This window comes from Mus musculus, chromosome 1 (genome assembly GCF_000001635.26).
Source record: "Mus musculus strain C57BL/6J chromosome 1, GRCm38.p6 C57BL/6J".
Lineage (NCBI taxonomy): Eukaryota > Metazoa > Chordata > Mammalia > Rodentia > Muridae > Mus > Mus musculus.
This window is the reverse complement of record NC_000067.6, coordinates 154,074,038-154,092,517: the sequence shown is the minus strand read 5'-3', so window position 1 is coordinate 154,092,517 and position 18,480 is coordinate 154,074,038. Positions and strand designations below refer to the sequence as shown.

General features: G+C 44.0%; 2 long non-coding RNA genes and 1 pseudogene across 3 annotated transcripts in view; 2 read left to right on the top strand and 1 right to left on the bottom strand.

Annotated features, from left to right (window-relative positions):
* Positions 1-18,480, top strand: part of LOC108167736 (uncharacterized) — a 91,239-nt gene that overhangs the window by 25,336 nt on the left and 47,423 nt on the right. The window lies entirely within an intron of this gene.
* The window catches only part of Gm46165, a 49,325-nt gene that overhangs the window by 20,505 nt on the left and 10,340 nt on the right, over positions 1-18,480 (bottom strand). The window contains exon 1 of one of the 2 annotated variants that reach the window (XR_001779495.2): positions 14,387-14,665. The exons of the other annotated variant lie outside the window; for it this stretch is intronic. This is a non-coding gene — a long non-coding RNA (predicted gene, 46165). Of the gene's footprint in view, positions 1-14,386; positions 14,666-18,480 lie in introns of those variants that run through there. 2 annotated transcript variants of the gene reach the window in all.
* On the top strand, positions 12,300-12,423 carry Gm25336 (annotated as a pseudogene).

Genomic DNA, 18,480 nt, shown 5'->3' with positions numbered 1-18,480 from the left:
TCTCTTACAGATGAATCAAATGACAGGAAGGGTCATTCTGGTCACTCATACCGATAAGTGGGTCTCTATCTGAGTTAGGGTTCTACTTCTGTGAACAGACACCATGACAAAGGCAACATTTAACATGTAAGGGAGAACATTTAATTGGGGCTGGTTTACAGGTTCAGAGTTCATTTTCACCAAGGCGGCATCCAGGCAGGCATGGTGCAGGTGGAGCTGAGAGTTCTACATCTTCATCTGAAGGTGCTAGGAGAATACTGGCTCCCAGGCATCTGGATAAGGGTCTTAAAGCCCACACTCACAGTGACACACCTACTCCAACAAGGCCACACCTACTCTAACAGGGCAGTATCTTCTAAAAGTGACACTCCCTGGACTGTGATATACAAACCATCACAGTCTACCTCTCATCTACCTCATGCAGGTACTTGGCTAACAGCAATATATATATTATTATGTGTGTGTGTGTGTGTGTGTGTGTGTGTGTGTGTATTCTAGTTGCTTCTAGAATAAATATAGAAGTAGTCACCACTGGGACTCATGAGGTGTTATATGAGTACCAAACAATGAAGGACACCATTGTCTTTGATTCAGAGGCAGCACTTTAGGCTGGGGCAAGGCTTAAATACCTCTCCCCCCTTTTTCTTTTCAATTCCCTCAACACAACATAGCTGAGGACAGTATTTCTGAGACCAGCTCCTTCAAGTAACTCCATGGACTGGTGACTTTTCTATCGCTCTGATGAGACACCATGACCAAGGCAACTACAGAAGCCAGGATTTATTTGGGGCTTACAGAAGGATAAGAGTCCATCACCATCAGGGTGTGGGGCTGGGGGTGGGGGGAGCATGGTGACAGGCAGTCATGACAGTTGGAGCAGAAGCTGAGAGCTCACCTCTTGAGCTGCAAACAAGAAGTAGTGAGAGTGCACTAGCAAATCATGTGCGTGCCTTTTAAATTCTCAAAGTCTGTCCCAGGGACATATTTCCCAGCAAGTCCACTGCTCCTAAGCCTTCCCAAGCAGGACTACCGACTGAGGACCAAGTATTCAAATACCTGAGACTTGGGGTGGTGGGGTAGCATTTTCTTCACACCACAAAATCCATCTCCTACACCCAGCAAACAGATGACCCTTACCCAGAGGTCATTAGTTTAACTCACTGTGCTTTTTCCATGTGGATAACAAAGGGCCTTAGCTAGCTTGAAAGCATGGCTCTGGCAGGCATTAACCTTCTCCACATTCCATTTACCTTGCCTAACGCCATTAGATTACATTCCTAAAGTGATACACCAAAGTCTATTCCCTTATTTGACTACTTCTTCCTCCTCTGGCTGACTACCAAGGTCCACCTGTCAAAGTATTGAAGTCTAGCAACCAAAAGCCCCCTTTGGCTCACCTAACTACAATGCTGAATTAAAATTAAACACCTCATCCTAACAGTTTTCCCTCTTTACTTTATAAACTGCCATTTTTCTATGTGCCAATCTGTCTCCTCTCTATCCAGAGACAGTCCTTTGTCCCACTGAGACAAATACCTCTTCCCACCCTCTCCTTTGTTCCCTTCCTCTTCTCCCGCTTCCTCTATCTCTTGCCTTTGTCTCTTATTTCCTGCCGTTTGTCCCTCTGAGGCAAATACATCTTTGTACTGAGAACTTGGTCTTGGGGATCCTGAGACAGCACCTATCCTTTCAGATAATATTCCACTTCTCTAATCACACTGAGATCAGCCCCCCTGGCCTCCCCTTCTTCCTCACTGCCCCGTGGGATTGTCCTCTAACTACCAGCTCACTGATTAAGTCTCTACTTTGTGAACATTCATTTAGACAGTAGGAGAACCAAACTAAGGACAGAGTCTCCTAATCTCCCGAGTCAAGGTTTAACCGGAAGGGTGAAACAATCTTATCATGTGACCCAATCTCTGTTAAACTTTCTGAGAAATCTCCTGTGATTGGCAACACAAGTTGGCTATGGCAGTCCCAGCTGTCTGGAACCAAAAACTCCCTCTCCAGCAGCCTTAAATAACATGGATGTGTTATCTTACATAGCCTGAAGCCTAGGGACAGCTTAGGTTCCAGGAAAGATATGGTTCAGTGAAAGTCAGTTGTGTTCCCAAGGACACAGGTCTGTCTCTCTACCTTCATCTGCCGTCCTGAGTTCCTGCTTCATGGGATGGCTCTTTCTCTTCAATTGATTCATACCAGACATGTCAGGCAACATATTTTTTCATTTCCCTAGCAGGAAATAGCAAATGAAAATGGCCATTTCCAAAGCTCTCTTCTTTTTGCCTTAACCTGATTAGGTCAGTATACACCAAGTGTTCGTGGATGACTCAGTAAGAGTTGCCAGAAGATTTCCACGAACTGACTAGTAGCAGTACTGTTGATACTTGGAGTTGGATAATTGTTTGCAGTGGCAGTTCTATGAGCCGTAGGGTATTTGGCACCATCCTCATGCCTTACAGTACAGTCCCCTCACCAGTCTTGAGAAGTGAAACTGGCTCCAGTGGTTGCCAAAAGTTAAAAGGGGGCAGGGAGAGCAAAATCATCCCAGTGAGATAGACTAAGCAGGTTCCTTAACTGTCTCTTATGTCTCTTATTTTTTTATATATGATAAATACATAGACAGATAGATACATAGACAGACAGACAGACAGACAGATAGACAGGTGCCTAAAATGAGAACCTTAACAGGACCAGAAGCAGAATTAGAAGTTACCTTGTACAGACATGCAGGATATAGATAGTAGGTTATAAATGTCAACTGTCACTTTCATCTACTAATTAATGTCTGGAATATAGGCTTTACTAAATGAAGTTTTTCAAAATAAATTCAGTAGAAAATTATTTGGAGCTATGCAACAAGTGAACCAACAAAATAATATTCTATAATACCATTCCTGCTGCTTGTCCAAAGTGAATATCATTATGAAGGTGGGGAGAATTTCATTTCTTCTCTTGAGAAGCTATTTGGTGTCTGTACTGGCTAGTTTTGTGTCAACTTGACACAGCTGGAGTTATCATGAAGAAAGGAGCTTCAGTTGATGAAATGCCTCCATGAGATCCAACTGTAAGGCATTTTCTCAATTAGTGATCAAGGGGGAAAGGCCCCTTGTGGGTGGGACCATCTCTGGGCTGGTAGTCTTGGTTCTATAAGAGAGCAGGCTGAGCAAGCCAGGGGAAGCAAGCCAGTAAAGAACATCCCTCCATGGCCTCTGCATAGGCTCCTGCTTTCTGACCTGCTTGAGTTCCAGTCCTGCATCCTTTGGTGACCAACAGCAGTATGGAAGTGTAAGCTGAATAAACCCTTTCCTCCCCAACTTGCTTCTTGGTCATGATGTTTGTGCAGGAATAGAAACTCTGACTAAGTCAGTGTCCTCACTGGAATGTAAGTCAGATAGATAGAGATAGATGGATAGATAGATAGATAGATAGATAGATAGATAGATAGATAGATAGATACCTAAGTGTCCATTTAGAATCTCTATGGCCACTACAGAATGAAAAGGGTGAGCTGCTGGGAACTGAGGATCTGGGTAAAGTCCGCTGTGTACCATGCCTTGTACCAAAGTGATATGTCTTAGCTAAGTGCCATGGAGCTGGAAATGCAGCCTAAAAGGACACCAGATCAGCTCATCCATCAGCCAAATTCAGGACCTAAAAATATCACAGATGAAGAAGTGGAGTGATCATTGCAAAGCTTTTCAGGCGAGGCAAGAGATGGCACACATGCTGCTTCACGACTCACTTCATCTCTCAGTGATCGTGCAAAGCAGGAGCAGACAGGCCAGACATGATGGTAGAAAAATACCACAAGAATGCTACTGAGCTCTCTAAACATGGTGGCTGGAACATGCAAGCACTATTCTAAACCCCACTCACAGGTCTGGAAGAAGGTTTTGTTGTTATTTGTGAAAAGGTCTCACTCCTGGTCAAGGATAGCATAGTGCTCATTATATAAACCAGGCTGGTCTCAAACTTTCGGTAATCTTCCTGATTGAGCACTGAGTTCTAGGACTATAGTCATGAGCCCCCATACCTGGCTTTAGGTTTTTAAAAATAAATCCCTTACACCCAAAATCTTAAGAACAAAATAAAAATGAGTCTGGAAGAGTCACTAGGTAAGAAGTATTAGGATCAGAAGAAAATGATGAGCTGAAGAGTGTGTGTGTGTATGTGTGCGCACACGAATGCACATGTGTATGCATGTTTGTATAGGGTCACCTCAGAGGCTTACTGCAGAAAAAAGCAAAATAAAACAAAAACCCCAAAGCCTCATCCTTCCAGTTCTTTCTAAACTCTGGCTGGCTGGTTCAACTCAGCTGTTCTTGCTCAAACTCCTCTCCAAGCTGACTGATTCAAACTGGTTCTCTCGGATTCTCACTCAATTGCTCTCCTTGGAAAACTGCCTTTGAAATCCACAAACTGGACTGCACTGAGCTGAACTCAACTGAACTCCACTGCACTGCCTGAACTCAGCTAAACTACACTCACTGAACTGCAATCCCTCTCTCTCTCTCTCCTTCTCTTCTCTTCTCTTCTCTCTCTTTCTCTCTCTCTCTCTCTCTCTCTCTCTCTCTCTCTCTCTCTCTCTCTCTCTCTCTCTCTCTCTCTCTCTCTCTCTCCTCTCCCTTTGTGCTGCTCTCTTAAATAGCCTCTCTTTTCTAACTTCTCCTGAGAGCTGGGCATATCCTATCTCTGACTCATTCTGTCCAATGTTTCTGATTTGTCACTTTGTCTGCCCCTCAACTAGACACCATTTTCAAACATGGCTACTTCCTTCTACAAACTGATTTTACCTTCATTGCTAGGGAGTACAGGTGTATACTAAGGACATGCCTGCATTCCAGCTAGAGCATTAAAGCTGTGTCGTTCCTAGACCACACAGACCTAGGAGGTCTTTGGATGGGATCCCTTGCCAGAGCAGACATGTTGCTGGATTAAAATTTCTCTATACCTTGGCACCGGGGAAATTCTGGTTCCTTTTCCTCCTCCTACAAAGATGCTGGTTTTGTGAGATGGCAATCCCCCTCTCATGACCCTAAGTACCACTTCACAGGCACTGTCTCCAAACACAGTCAGATTGGAGGCCTAGGCTTCTGCCAGTATATACAAATTTTGAAGTATATGATTCTACCACTCTATCATTGAAATCAACAGAGGATATAAAATGCTAAAATGAAAAAAAAACAATGCATTGTTTAGAAGGCAGGTGACAAATTTATGAAGAAATAGGAACAAACTGATAGGAAATTGTATTTTATTTTACCTTTATAGTCCCAATGGCCTTTAAAACACATGAAATATATTGCTTTGGCTAAAATACAGATTTTGTTGACTTTAGAATAAGCAATCCCTAGTAACTGTTATCTACCTATACAACTCAATTCCTCCATAAAGTTCTGATTGATTAGCCATGGCTAGAAAGAAGGTGAATAAATAGAGTGTCTTATTATTTATTGTCAAACCGAGAACACTTCTGAGAAGAAACAGAGGTTTGACATGAGCTATGACATGAGCTAAAAGGTACCAAAGGGTCAGCTCCAGATACACAGAGGTTTTCATCCAGCCACCTGAGGGGATGAGCAAGATTTGGCCCCATAGAATAAACTATGATGACGGATTACCTCTGTGATCAGGATGCAAAGACTAGCCTTTCTTCCAGTCTGTGAAATGGCTAATACACAGATAATCTCAAGCAATATCCATGAGAGACCAGAACAACAGAGGCAGGTATCCTTGACAACTCCACCAGACAGTCCCAGCAGATTTCTGAGTCCCTCCAGTCTTCCTGTCATCCTTTAAACATGTTTACTGAAAAACTTACCACATCCCTCTGACGCTGAGATTTGAAAGCAAACAAGTCAGGCAAAAGAAATGATGTATGACAAACCAATTCTCAAGTGTATGACAAACCAATTCTCGTCCCTGAAGTCATAACAAATGAGCAGAATTTCAGCTAAGTGTAAGGCAAGTTACCAAACAAGAACTGAATCCACAAAGCCTGTTAAAAATGTTTGCCCTTATTAACAGCTAAAGGCTTTCTTCCAGTGCAGATCCTGAGATCTCTCCCCAGAGCTCTGATGGATGTAATTTAATTCACTTCAGCAAGCAGTTCTGAACCACTGATCATTTACCAGGCCTCAACTGGGTACTAGGGATATTAAGATAAAAAAAAAAAAAAGACAACACAGGCCTCTGACATACAAACAGGCTGGAAAGTTCTGTGACTCACAAGGTCACAGAATTGGTAATCTTACAGAAAGGGCAGTAAATGAAAAGAAATTCAGTCACCCAGTTCCTGATCCCAACATCCTTTTGCTGTAGAGAAGGGTGCTGTCTCCCAGTGGTCACCCAGCCAATGAGGGGCTTAGCCTGATGGTTCCCACAGTGATAGTAACCCTAGCTAAGACAGTAACATGCTGCTGTGAGGCCTAACAGCCTGAGCTGGGGCCTCTGCAGTTGGGGCTCTTGTGTTTGCTCTGGGACTCCCCACCACTCATCTCCGTTTGTCACCTCCCCTCTTCCCATGTCATGCAGTAACCCCCTTCATCCCACTGTGTATGACCTGCCTGAGTATGACCCTAGTAACTCTCAACAGCAGAGTGAATTTAGAGAAATATGGGCAATGCGGCCTTAGGACTCAGCTGAATCACACACAAGTGGGATAGCCACGTGTTCGAAAGCAAAGGAACTGGAGAGACCATATTTCCTCAATGATGTTTAAGCTTGGTTGCCAACTTGACTACATCTCGAATAAACCAAAACCCAGGCATCTGACCAAGTCTGTGAGGGATTATTCTGATTGGATCATTTGTGAGAGAAGACCCATCTGAAACCTGGGCCACACCTTCTGGTGGCAGACTCCATAAAAGGACACGGAAAGAAGAAAGCTTTTGCTTTTCTTGCCTGTTTACCCTCACTCTTCTTGACAAGTTCTCTATCCTGCTGCTGAGGAATTCCTTTGCTGGCTTTAGAGCCTCCCTCTTCGGGATTCCAATGTATACTGAAGACCAGCTGAGACATCCAGGCTGAACAACTATCAGATTATTGGCTTGGTTGGGAGATAGCCATTGATGGACTAGCTGGACCATATAAGTCACTCTAATAAATCCCCTTTTAATAAATGTAGTTTCATCCTATCAAATCTGTTCTTCTAGAGAACTCTAAAACTGCTCCCAGATGTGCCAGCCATGACCCACTCTCCCCACTTAACCTACAGCAATCAGAGATGTGACATGAAAGCTAAACATCGTTACACAGTCCTCAGGAACCCCAGCACCATAAGGCACTATTTGTGGGGCAAGCAAATGGGAACACAGTTTTGAGGAAGACAGTACCTTTTCCCATTTTCACCCCCATATTCCTTTCCAGAGTAGAACTATGAAAACCAGTGTCCCATTTTATATGTGAAAAACCAAGCACAGAGAAGCTGAGCGAGCTGGTCTAAACTCACAAAACTAATAAAGGTAGGTGTCACAGTTTGGACACTAGAAGCTTGGCACCCAACAGTACTGCTTTGCAATTACGGCTGGAAGTCACAGGTGGTTAGTGAGAGAGCCAGAGGATCACCTGTCAGGTCCCAACTCACCATTTAGGGGCCCAGCCATGTAGCTCCTGAGATAATAGAGACATGATTTGTAGCGACTTTGTCTCCACAGTGGCATGGCTGCCAGTGCCCTGTGTAAGTTATATCCTCCATATCTATATATGTTTGTGTGTATGTGTGCATCTGCACATGTGTGTGTGCATGCATATGGTCTCTGGTGTTCACTCTGTAGCTGATGACTTCCAGAGACACCCTCTGCATCTCACTCCACACACTGATCAATCAGTTGCTTTTGTTCTTTACCAAGTGACCCACATACTAGAGATGCAAATAGTGCCAAAGCTCTAAAAGAAGAACTCTGGGCTGCTCTGTTCATAATTTAGCAGCAGCTTGAAAAAAAAACACTAATTATATATGGTTAATATATTTTGGCTTTAGATAATAACATTTCCCACAGAGGAAAAAGAAAAATGCATTGGAAGAGAGAGATACCATTGGATGCGGAAGTTCAAAAGATCTTCATGACACAGGAAGTTATCATTCCAAGACTGACAATCCCTGTGTAACTACAGTGGGTGATTAACTCTGTGGGCCTCAGCTTCCTCATGTGTGAAGCATCCATCATGGAGAAGTTTGCCTGGCAAAGCATTATAATGCAGTCATTATCAGTCTCCGACTCCCTTGCTTTCTTCTAGCTCAGGGCTAGAAAAACAAGTGGTCAAAAGAAGAGGTTTTCTCCTGTAGCCTTTTCCTTCTCAAAGACAACCATGGCTTTAGCATCTATCATCAGGAGATAGAGATCAGTGAGGTTCTAAGACTCCTGGGAAGAGTCATAGAATGTCAACAAAGTCTCTGGCCTCAGCAAAGCAACTGCACACATTAGAAATGTCAAAGCAGGGCTTAGGATGCAGCTCAGAGGTAGAACAATTGCCTGCTATGCACGAGAACCTAGATTTGATCCCTATACCTCAAAGAAATTAAAGCTGCCAAGGTGTGTGGTGTACACCTTTAATCTTAGCCCTGAGGCTGCAGAGACAGGCAGATTTCTGAGTTCAAGGTCAACCTGGTCTACATATCAGGTTTCAGAACAATTGGGGATACAAAGAGAGACCCTGTTTTAAAACAAAATAAAAACTTAAAGTTAAAGTTATAGACCTATATAATAATAATAATAGTTATTATTATTATGCATGTATTTCATGAAAACAAAATATGTATTTCCTAGAAGCAGCATCAATGAGTAAATGAAAGGGTAAACAGATAATTGGAGAAAATAGTCTTTACTCACTTTTTGGAAAAGAATTTGTATCTACCTCACTGCCCATCAATGTATCCACATAGACTTAAACATGAAATCAGTTTTAACGTGACCACCATTGACAACTCAAATTCATATCTGAATAGACAAATAGAACTGTTGGTAAGAAACATGTATAATCCCAGCGTTTAAGAGGCTGAGACAGGAGGATAGAAGTAAGTTCAGGACTAATCTGGGATAGAGACTAAGATCCCCCAAAAAACCAAAATGAAAGGGGAAACTCCAATAAAGTATAAAGAGATAGGGAATACTACTCAGGCATGAAAATGAGCGAACAATGGGTATAAACTGCAGTGTAGATCAAGAAAATACCACTTGGAAGACTACCTACTGGGTGATGTCATTCATATAAAATTCTACCCCCCCCCCAAATCCCTATAATGACAGAAAACAGGAAGGGGTTACCTATAATGACTTTGGAGGGTGATAAAATGTGTAATCTCTTGATTATGGTAATAGTTTTTAAGCACATTGATTTGCCAAAACAACTGCACCCCACTCAATATTTTATTTTATATTTATTCATAGTCAACCAAAGCTAATTAATTCTTTTCAGAGAAGTATGTCTCCTGCCCTTGTGGAAAAAGTTAATATGCTTCCAGAATTCTCTCTTTGTCTCACAAGCCTCACTCTAGTGGCCATTAGGTACACTTCCTCTTACCTTCCACTCACGTCAGCTAGAGAACAGACCTGTGAGATCTGCTTCTGGAAGAGATATCTGTGGTCATTATGGCACCATCTCAGTAACTAACATATAAAAGTGATGGAAGTGTCCACTAACAGATGAGTGGGCAGGGAAAATGAGATAAATTGGCACAGTGTAGTGCCATTTGGCAGGTAAAAGAGTACGATTTTATAATTTGAAATGTCATCAATGCTATTGTGCTAAGTGAAAGAGGCCAAGCATGGAGACAATCATCATATGACTTCACTAATACACAAAGTTCAAAATGCTGAGCTCTGAGCTCACAGAAGTGGGGAAGAGAGAGGAGGTTACAAGGTATTGGGGAATGGATGTTGGCCAAGGATCACAAAGTTTCTTTCTTTTTCTTTTTTTAAATTTATTTATTATTATACATAACTACACTGTAGGTGTCTTCAGACACACCAGAAGAGGGCGTCAGATCTCATTATGGATGGTTGTGAGCCACCATGTGGTTGCTGGGATTTGAACTCAGGACCTTCAGAAGAACAGTCAGTGCTCTTACCCTCTGAGCCATCCCACCAGCCTGATCCCACAGTTTCAGATCAGCATAATGATGAAGTTCTAGATATCTCTTATGCAGCATGGTGAGTGCTGGATACTTGGGAACTGCTATCTCGGTGTTCTCTCTCTCCATAATGAAATAACAAGTGCATGTGCCATATAACTTGATCTAATCAGATATCTCTCACACCGTATATCATGAGCATATAAGCTTTTATCAATTATTGCTTAATAAAGCTGGGGGGAAATTAGCCACACATCAACAGTCCCAGAGCTCTTTATGACATTTGGCCAGGAATAAGTCCCTTGGAAACCGTCATTGCAGGGGCTTCCACCAACTTGGGCCATCTTTAATTGCATGCCCATTCTCCACACTGTGAAGAAGCCAGCATTGCTTTCATGTGGATAAATGACTAGGCCAACAAAAGGGTTGAGCTGAAGTACGTGGCTAGTCTTGAGCTTCTCTTTCATCCTGCCAAAATGGGGCTCAGCATCATATAGTAAAGGCTTAATGGCTTCGGAGTCCTACAGCCCTGGGTTCTGTGACAATGGGAAAGTCATAGGCCCAGAAAGAGTTTACACACTGTCTCGTTTGTTCTACTTTCTCTAAGCTCAACCCCATTTCTGTTGATCAGAAACATCTAAGGTGTGTTATGTGCTATGCCTTGAGCTGTTCACATAGCTAGAACTTGTTTATCCAGCACTTCCTAGGTACCAGGATATAAATTAACCATCCCAGTAACCCTGTGGGAGGGTACAATTCCCATCTCAATCTCCAATCTGTGCGTAGCAAGTCGAAGAGGAGGATGCTGAGGTGACTTTCCCATTGTCACAGAACCCAGGGTTGTTGGACTCAGAAGCCATTAAGCCTTTATCATATAATGCTGACCCCTGATTTTGGCAGGATGGCAACGAAGCTCAAGACTAGCCATGCGGGGAGGCGGGGCTCTAGTTCATTTGAACAGGCTTTGGGAGATGTCCTCTGTACTCTTCTTTTCGACCTATACTCTTTCAACCTAAAAGCATCTGGGTCTTTGTGATTAACATAATATTTCCAGACCAAAGGAGCCCCACTAAATCCCCGATTCTTGCGTTGTAGAGGGAACTTGAATGGATGCTTTGAAAAGTTCTGGGTGGAGGAAGCAAGCACTCAATGCTCATTTCCTCATCTATTCTCTTAGTCCAGTATGCAGACTAGAGCACACACTCCCCAAAGTGTCACGCTAGGAGGATGGGGTAGAGCCTATTCTCAGAGTTGAGCTCTGATAGTTACCACCTACCTTCACTGACTTCCTGCTTGTTGCCAAATTCCACTTCCTGGTGTGGACCATTTATTACAGAAGCTGCTGGCCCAGTCCTTCCAGGTGTGGACCATTCATTATGTCAGCAGGTGGCCCTAGCCTTGGTCTGCCTCTGAGAGCTGCTTCCCGGTTGGGGCGGGAGTGGGGGTGGGGTGGGGGGGGGAGAATGTTTCTCTTGAGCTGGGTCTGAAGAATCATTCTGGAAAGAACCAGTCTCCCCTTTCCTGCTCTCCTCCACCCCTCCTTGTGTGCTGTAGGGAAAAGGTGACTTAGTGGGTGGGGCCTCACCCCAGGGACCATTAGTGAATTGTTTCTCCACACCCCTCTTGCTTTCTAATGGAAAGAAAGTGGGCGGGGCCGACATCTTGGGCAATCTGAAAACCCGAATCCTGTTCAGTTCTATAAAATAGGCTCTGAGTTTGTACTCTAAACAGTGGCATTAGGACACAGAAATTGGAGCCAGAGAAGCATGAACAGCTTGTTCCTAAAAGTCTTGGAATGTGAACAAACACTGAACACATGAATGGTTGGGCTTCCATAAGCTGAGGGGCTGCGCCCTTGGAAAGGGAGAAGTCCTGGAAAGCTGAGCCTTGTGTTAGGTCTCAGGCACAGCAGGCGCACTTCACACAGAGACTCATATCTGTCCTACTTGGTCGCTTATGACAGTCACACATTACCCCAGCGTTCAGAATTGTGCTTGGTGTGGGGAAAGCTCTCCAAATTATTCTGAACAGAAGAATAAAGGTTTGAATAAAATGATGCTGCCATCTTTGCATCGCAAGAGACTGTGTCTCGCTATCCAAATCTGGAGTCTGGAAAAAGTCTCTTCATTTATTTTCAGGAGGAATTATTTAACAGCCCTTAATACATAACTGAATAAATGAGAATCATATCTATTTAATTTGATTAGAGGTCTTTAAAAAAAAAAACACCTAGCATTGCAGGTGTGGCTGCTATATCAGTATGTCAGTAGCTGGCGGAGAGGAGAGGGGCCATGTCTATGCTTAGTGTTCTGAGCAATGACTATATGAATGATTAGCAGCCTAACATTTCCTGAAAAGGGGGAACCTGAGACAACTGCCAGTCCATGCCATAGGGGGGAGGGGGGGCTCAGAAAAGGAGCTAGCCTGAGACAGCCACCAGTAGGGATGGCATTGCCTAGGCCTGGAACAGGCACATTGTGCCCAAGATGACCCCAGGCACTCAAAGATCCCCAGGACATTTAGAGAAGTAAGTAAGATGTGGAGAAATGGAAGAGAAAGAGAAGCAGAAGATGAAGAGAGGCAGAACTAGAGACCTGAGGGTAGTGAGGAACAGCTTGATGTGAGTAGCCAGTGATGCCATCTGGGGCCACGGTGGGGCCCTGGCCTGTGCTGTCACTAAAGGCCATGTCTGGGTCCATGGCTCTGCAGCAGGAGGGAGGATCTGTTACCACCAAACACCAGGCAGAAGTCCCTGATCTGGGTTGCCACTCAGAGACATGTTGATGTCTGAGGGCTGTGCAGAACTGGCCCCACCCCTCACCTGGGAATCATGGGAGAGCTTGCCTTGGGGACAGGAGAGCAGGAGAGCTGACCCCTGCACCTTGCCAGCTGTTGTGCTGGGGAGAGCAGCCTGCACATTTTCAGAGTTGCAAGTGAGCCAGCCCCTGAGGATAACATGATGGGAGACATGGTCCTACCCCTTGTCTCCCAAGCAGTGATGTGGATAAGAGACATGCCTCCTTCTCCTACCCTACCCCTCATCACCCCTCGACCTGTTTCTGCCCCTCACCAGCTGTAACACTCTGGAGAGCGGTCCCTGCACGTCGCCTGGGCAGCACCATAGGGCTGGCCCTGGATAAGAGGGTTTCCAGTGATCAGGCCCTGAGAGCATGAGTGTGGGAGAGCTGCCCCTGCCTCTCATCTGTTCTGTGGTGGCTTTGGTGAGGAAGAGAACCCCTCTCCTCCCCTTTGCCCTTGCCACAAATGACAGGCAAGAGAGCTGGCCCCAAGGTCATCAGAGCAGGAGAGCTGTCCCTGCCCTCACCTGCTGCGGCACTCAGGAGAGCATTCTGTGCCTGACCTGGGCAGCATAGTAGTGCTGACCCTCAGCTGACCATAGATTCCACAATGAAATTGTTTTTTTCTGTTGGGATGGAGAGCTTACAAGGGTGAAAGGTGGGTATTAGGGGAGAGGGAAATAAATGGGATTATGTGCAGGATGTGAAATTCACAAAGAACCAATAAAAAATTAAAAAATAAACACCCAGGCTTTGTCTGAAATCTAATCCAATCAGAGGGCAGATACTTGTCCCCAGAACAGTCAAACTATTTTTCACTTCTTTTGAGACTGGATTGTTAAAGCACATTCCACCACAATACCAGCCCTTGTTGGCGTTGAATCCATCTTCAGTAGATAGAACCACACCAAATTTTATTTTACCTTGCTCTGTTTTGCTTCATAGAAGTTGTGTTATTTACAAACTTAAGGTTTGTGGCGACATTGTGTGGCACAAGTCTATTGACACAATTCTTCCAAAGGTTCAGACCATTACATGCATTTTTTTTTTGTGAAGTGAAGTATGCATTAGTTATTGTCCTTGTGCCTGTGACAAAATGCCTAACAGGAACAGCTCAAGAGAGGAGTGTCTCCGAAGGAACAGCCATTGTAGTAGAAAGGTGTAGGAGTGACTCAGTCCAACTGACAGAAAGGGGCTCACCAAGAAGCAAAGAGTTCAGTTGGAACCAGAAGTAGATACACCTGTGTCACCCCCACACCCCTAGAATATACTTACCTCTGATGGTGAGGCCACAGTTGTCAAAGATCCCTATAGCCTTCTGTGGATCCTAATCACAGCACCAAATGTTGAAACACTAGAGTCTACAGTGGACATTACAGACTCAAATCACAAGGTGATCTGAATTAAGAGATCTAAGATCTAAAATAAATCGCTTATATAGAGTAGTTTTGTAGACACAGCATAATGTAAATAAAACTTTGTTTATGCCCAGGGAACAGGTCATGCAGCTCACCTCGTTGTCCTGAAGTGCCACTGAGCAGCAGTGCCACGCCGTATGCTAGAAAATGACCCATTCTAGAATACAGACCTCCCTTGGAGACTGTGGGTTCAGGTACAGATGTCTCACATACGACAGATACTGCAATAAAGCGAGCGAAGGAGGAAGGAGATAGATTTCCTCCTAAATCATTGCTCCATCTCGGCGCCTCTTTGTCCCCAACACACACGGAGTCTTGTCTAATCTTCAACATGACACTAGTCACCTATCAAAGAAAATAGGAATCCAAGCTGTGTCTCTGAGTGAGGCTGCCCATATCCTTGGTTTAGGCTGTTCCTCTTATGACTCACCCATAACCTGAACTTCTCTGATGTAACAAGCTCTTGGAAGTTCTGTTGAATGGACAAATACTTCCCAGGACAACCTCAGATGCCCGGACAATGTACAACATGCAAATTGGCAAAGATCAGATTAACCCAGCAGATGTAGAAAATCTGGGCCTTAAAAAAAAAGCACACCGGGCTAGAGAGATGCCTCAGTGGGTAAGAGCACCTGACTGCTCTTCCGAAGGTCCGGAGTTCAAATCCCAGCAACCACATGGTGGCTCACAACCATCCATAATGAGATCTGACTCCCTCTTCTGGAGTATTTGAAGACAGCTACAGTGTACTTACATATAATAAATAAATAAATCTTTAAAATTTTTCATAAAAATAAAGCATACCTAGGGCGTGCTTTGACAACTCCTTTGGGACATTCTTTTCTGTCATCCTGAGTCTTTAAGCTATGAACATAAGCACAAGAATCACGGTGCTGAAAGGAGCCTGAAGTGCAAAAACAAGCTGCAACAAGAGAGCCAGCACACCCTGCACTGTTTGCAGAAACTCCCTGGGGACCCAAGGTTACATAAAACTCAACGGAAAACACACCACACCACCCTCTGCACACTCTTTCTCTACTGTAGAGTTTTATAATCGTTGAACGCCTCTTTGCTGCTTGGGAAATCCATCTTCCTTGAAGATGCCTTGACTGTTTTCATGGGCTCATGGAGCAATTCCTTGGGGGTTAACAAGAGGTTAGAGTTCTGTGTTCCAGAACCTCCTGCCTTGAGCCTTAAGCCAAGTGACATCAGGTAACGTAGTCCTATTCAATTAAAGTCAGAGGTTAAGATTCCTGTTCACATTATAGGGATGTATACTTAGGTGTGTACTATGCATTTATTTAAAGAACCCCTGTCCTTGAGCGCAACAGGAATGATGCTGCCTTCTAGTGGAAGAAAAGGGAAAATCAAGAGAAATAGCCATTTGCTATAAGCAATGTCAGGCTCTGTATTAAAAATGAAAACGCCAATCTGTCTGCTCCTTAGAGGTCTGATTTTTGTAAGGTTTTTACAAAGTCTCTTTCTAAAGGCCTGCATCTCTCCTTTGGTCGACCGTTCAAAGCTACTAACTGACATGTTTTTGATAACTTTCTATATGCTGGAACATGGGTAGAGAAACACAATGTTAGGTGGGGTTTCTGCTGCTCCTAGAGCACATATTACTCATTTGGGAAGACTGGTGTCCGCCTTAAAAGTAATGCAGAACAGTCAAATCTTTATCTGTGTGGATCAGTCTACTGTATGGAGCCCATTGGGAACAGAGTCTCTTAGACTCTGCCCACAGAAGCAAGCTCAAACTACCCACTTTGGTTTTCAAATGCTTGCCAAATTTCTTGCTACTTCTTCATTACATTCTGTTTGAAGCACAGCTTTAGAGTAGTCCTCTAGGGAGCCAGTTTTAGGTTTATCACTAGAAATCTGGCCTGGCATAAAGGACAACATTGCTAGAACTCAACTGGAAAGCATCTTAGTTACATCCCTTTGATACACTGTGTCCTAGCTAGAGTTACTGTTGCTATGATAAAACACCATGACCAAAGACAACTTGGGAGGAAAGGGTTTATTTGGCTTACATTTCCAAATCACTGTTCATCATTTAAGGAAGTCAGGGCAGGAACTCAAACAGGGCAGGAACCTGAAGATAGGAGCTGAAGCAGAGGCCATAGATAAGTATTATTTACTGGTTTGTTCCTCGTGGCTTGCTCATCCTGTTTTCTTATAGAACCTAGGATCATCAGCCTAGGGATGGCACCTCGCCTGTCAATCACTAAGAAAATGCTCATAAGATTGGGCTTGCCTACAGCCCAACCTTATTAATTTTCTCAGTTGAGAGTCCCTCATCTCAGATGACTATAGTTTGTGTCAAGTAGACATGAAAGTAGCCAGCACCTGGTTAAGAATAAGCAGGGATGTCTTTGTGTCTGCTTTTGAAACAGTGAAACGGTATCTGGAGCAGGGGGCTACCTATCTGAATGACTTTGCTTGAATGCACCAAGAAGTTGGCTCACCTGGAAAATCAGAACACTTGTACACTCACCTTATGGACACACTTTCCTTAACCATCATTGTAACAGCTTCCACTCTGAGCAGAACTAGATAAAATCAGCTACGAGGAACACCTAACTAACTACTAACTAGCCCAGAGTGGGCTCTGGATCATGGGACCATCTATTATTCTCCGGAGTTCCCAAACTCTCTCGTGCCTTGTGAATTTCTGAGACCACCCCACCGATATCCTATATCAAGTTTTGATTATCTCAAAACTCAATGGAAACTATTTCTTCCTCCTTGAAATCTCCTCTCTCTATATACTTCAAATTGTAGCAGGCAGGCAACGATAAGTGCCCAGCTTTCTTGCACATTCTCTTTGTGTAGGATGTGCATCTCATTGCACTGTAATAAGCTGTTGTGGTAAAATCTGTACTAGCATGGAAACCAGCTAAGGGTTCTTGTGTGCTCCAGCATCTCTCCTAGCTGCTGGCTTTGGGTTTGTTCTCCTTCTCTCCCTCTCTTCCCCCTCTTCTTCTCTCTCCCCCTCCTGCATCATCCTCCCTCCCTCCCTCCCTTCCTCCCTCCCTCTCTCCCTCCCTCCCTCCCTTCCCCCCTCCCTCGCTTCCTCCCTCCCTCCTCATCATCTCTTTCTCTGTGTTCCTCTGTCTCTGTCTGTCTGTCTGTCTGTCTGTCTCTCGCTCTCTCTTTCTCTCTCTCTCCCTCTGTGTGTGTGTGTGTGTGTGTGTGTGTGTGTGTGTGTGTGTGTGTGTGTGTGTATGTGTGTGTATACCTGTGTTAATATGTCAGTGTTTTAAAGCATAGAAAATGTCTGGGTACATTGGCTTTACAGAAAAGACTGGGTTGAGGAAGAACAGGCAGGATGCAGGAGGGAAGACTTTCCTGCCCAGACAATTGTAAGCCAGAATATTTGACCCAAACAGTAGAGGACAGGAGCCTAACTGTGAGAAGCAAACGTTCTTCTACATATCTAATCTAGATTGAACAAAGTCCATTTTCTGCTTGTTTTTCATCCTTCCCAGAATGTCAAAGGGGGTAGGAATACGCCATAAAACTTGCAATTAGACTTGTGAGCATACAGAACGTTCTTTTCAATTTCAGCTCCGAAATCAAATCTTTTGGAGCTGTACAGATTCAGAGAACAGGATCCTTTGACAACATCCCTCTCCTCCAACTTCCTACACCCAGTGTCCTGCTCACAGGGAGCTCAGTGTGAAGTTAGAGCAGCTAGGCTTTATCCCAGATAGCCTTGGCCTCTGCAATTACAGCATCCACTGCAGGCCCTGCCTTCCTCTTGGTGGTCTGTTCCATGAGTCCTAGGTTGAAGATTATTTTGTAAACAATGTAGGCACTGCATTTGGGAATGGTGGTCATGGGCTGTTATCTGGTCAGGCTGTAGGGAGTGGAAAGTGTTGAGCAATACCTTATTTTCTGGACAGAGTTCCTCAGAAACAAAGACATTTTAGCCAGGGTGGTTTGGGGTGTTCTTGTTTCTTTGGTTGGTTGGTTTGTTTTCGTTTTGTTTTTGTTTTGTTTTGTTTTGTTTTGTTTTGTTTTGTTTTGTTTTGTGTTTAGCTTAGAGGAAGTAGAATTGGGAAATTGGGGAGAGGAGGGAGGGCAGGAGAATGAGTTAACCGATACAGATGGTAATGTAGCAGATTATGCTGGAAAACAACTTTAAAGGCCACATTTCAAGAGAGAAGACATCATTCTAAACTCT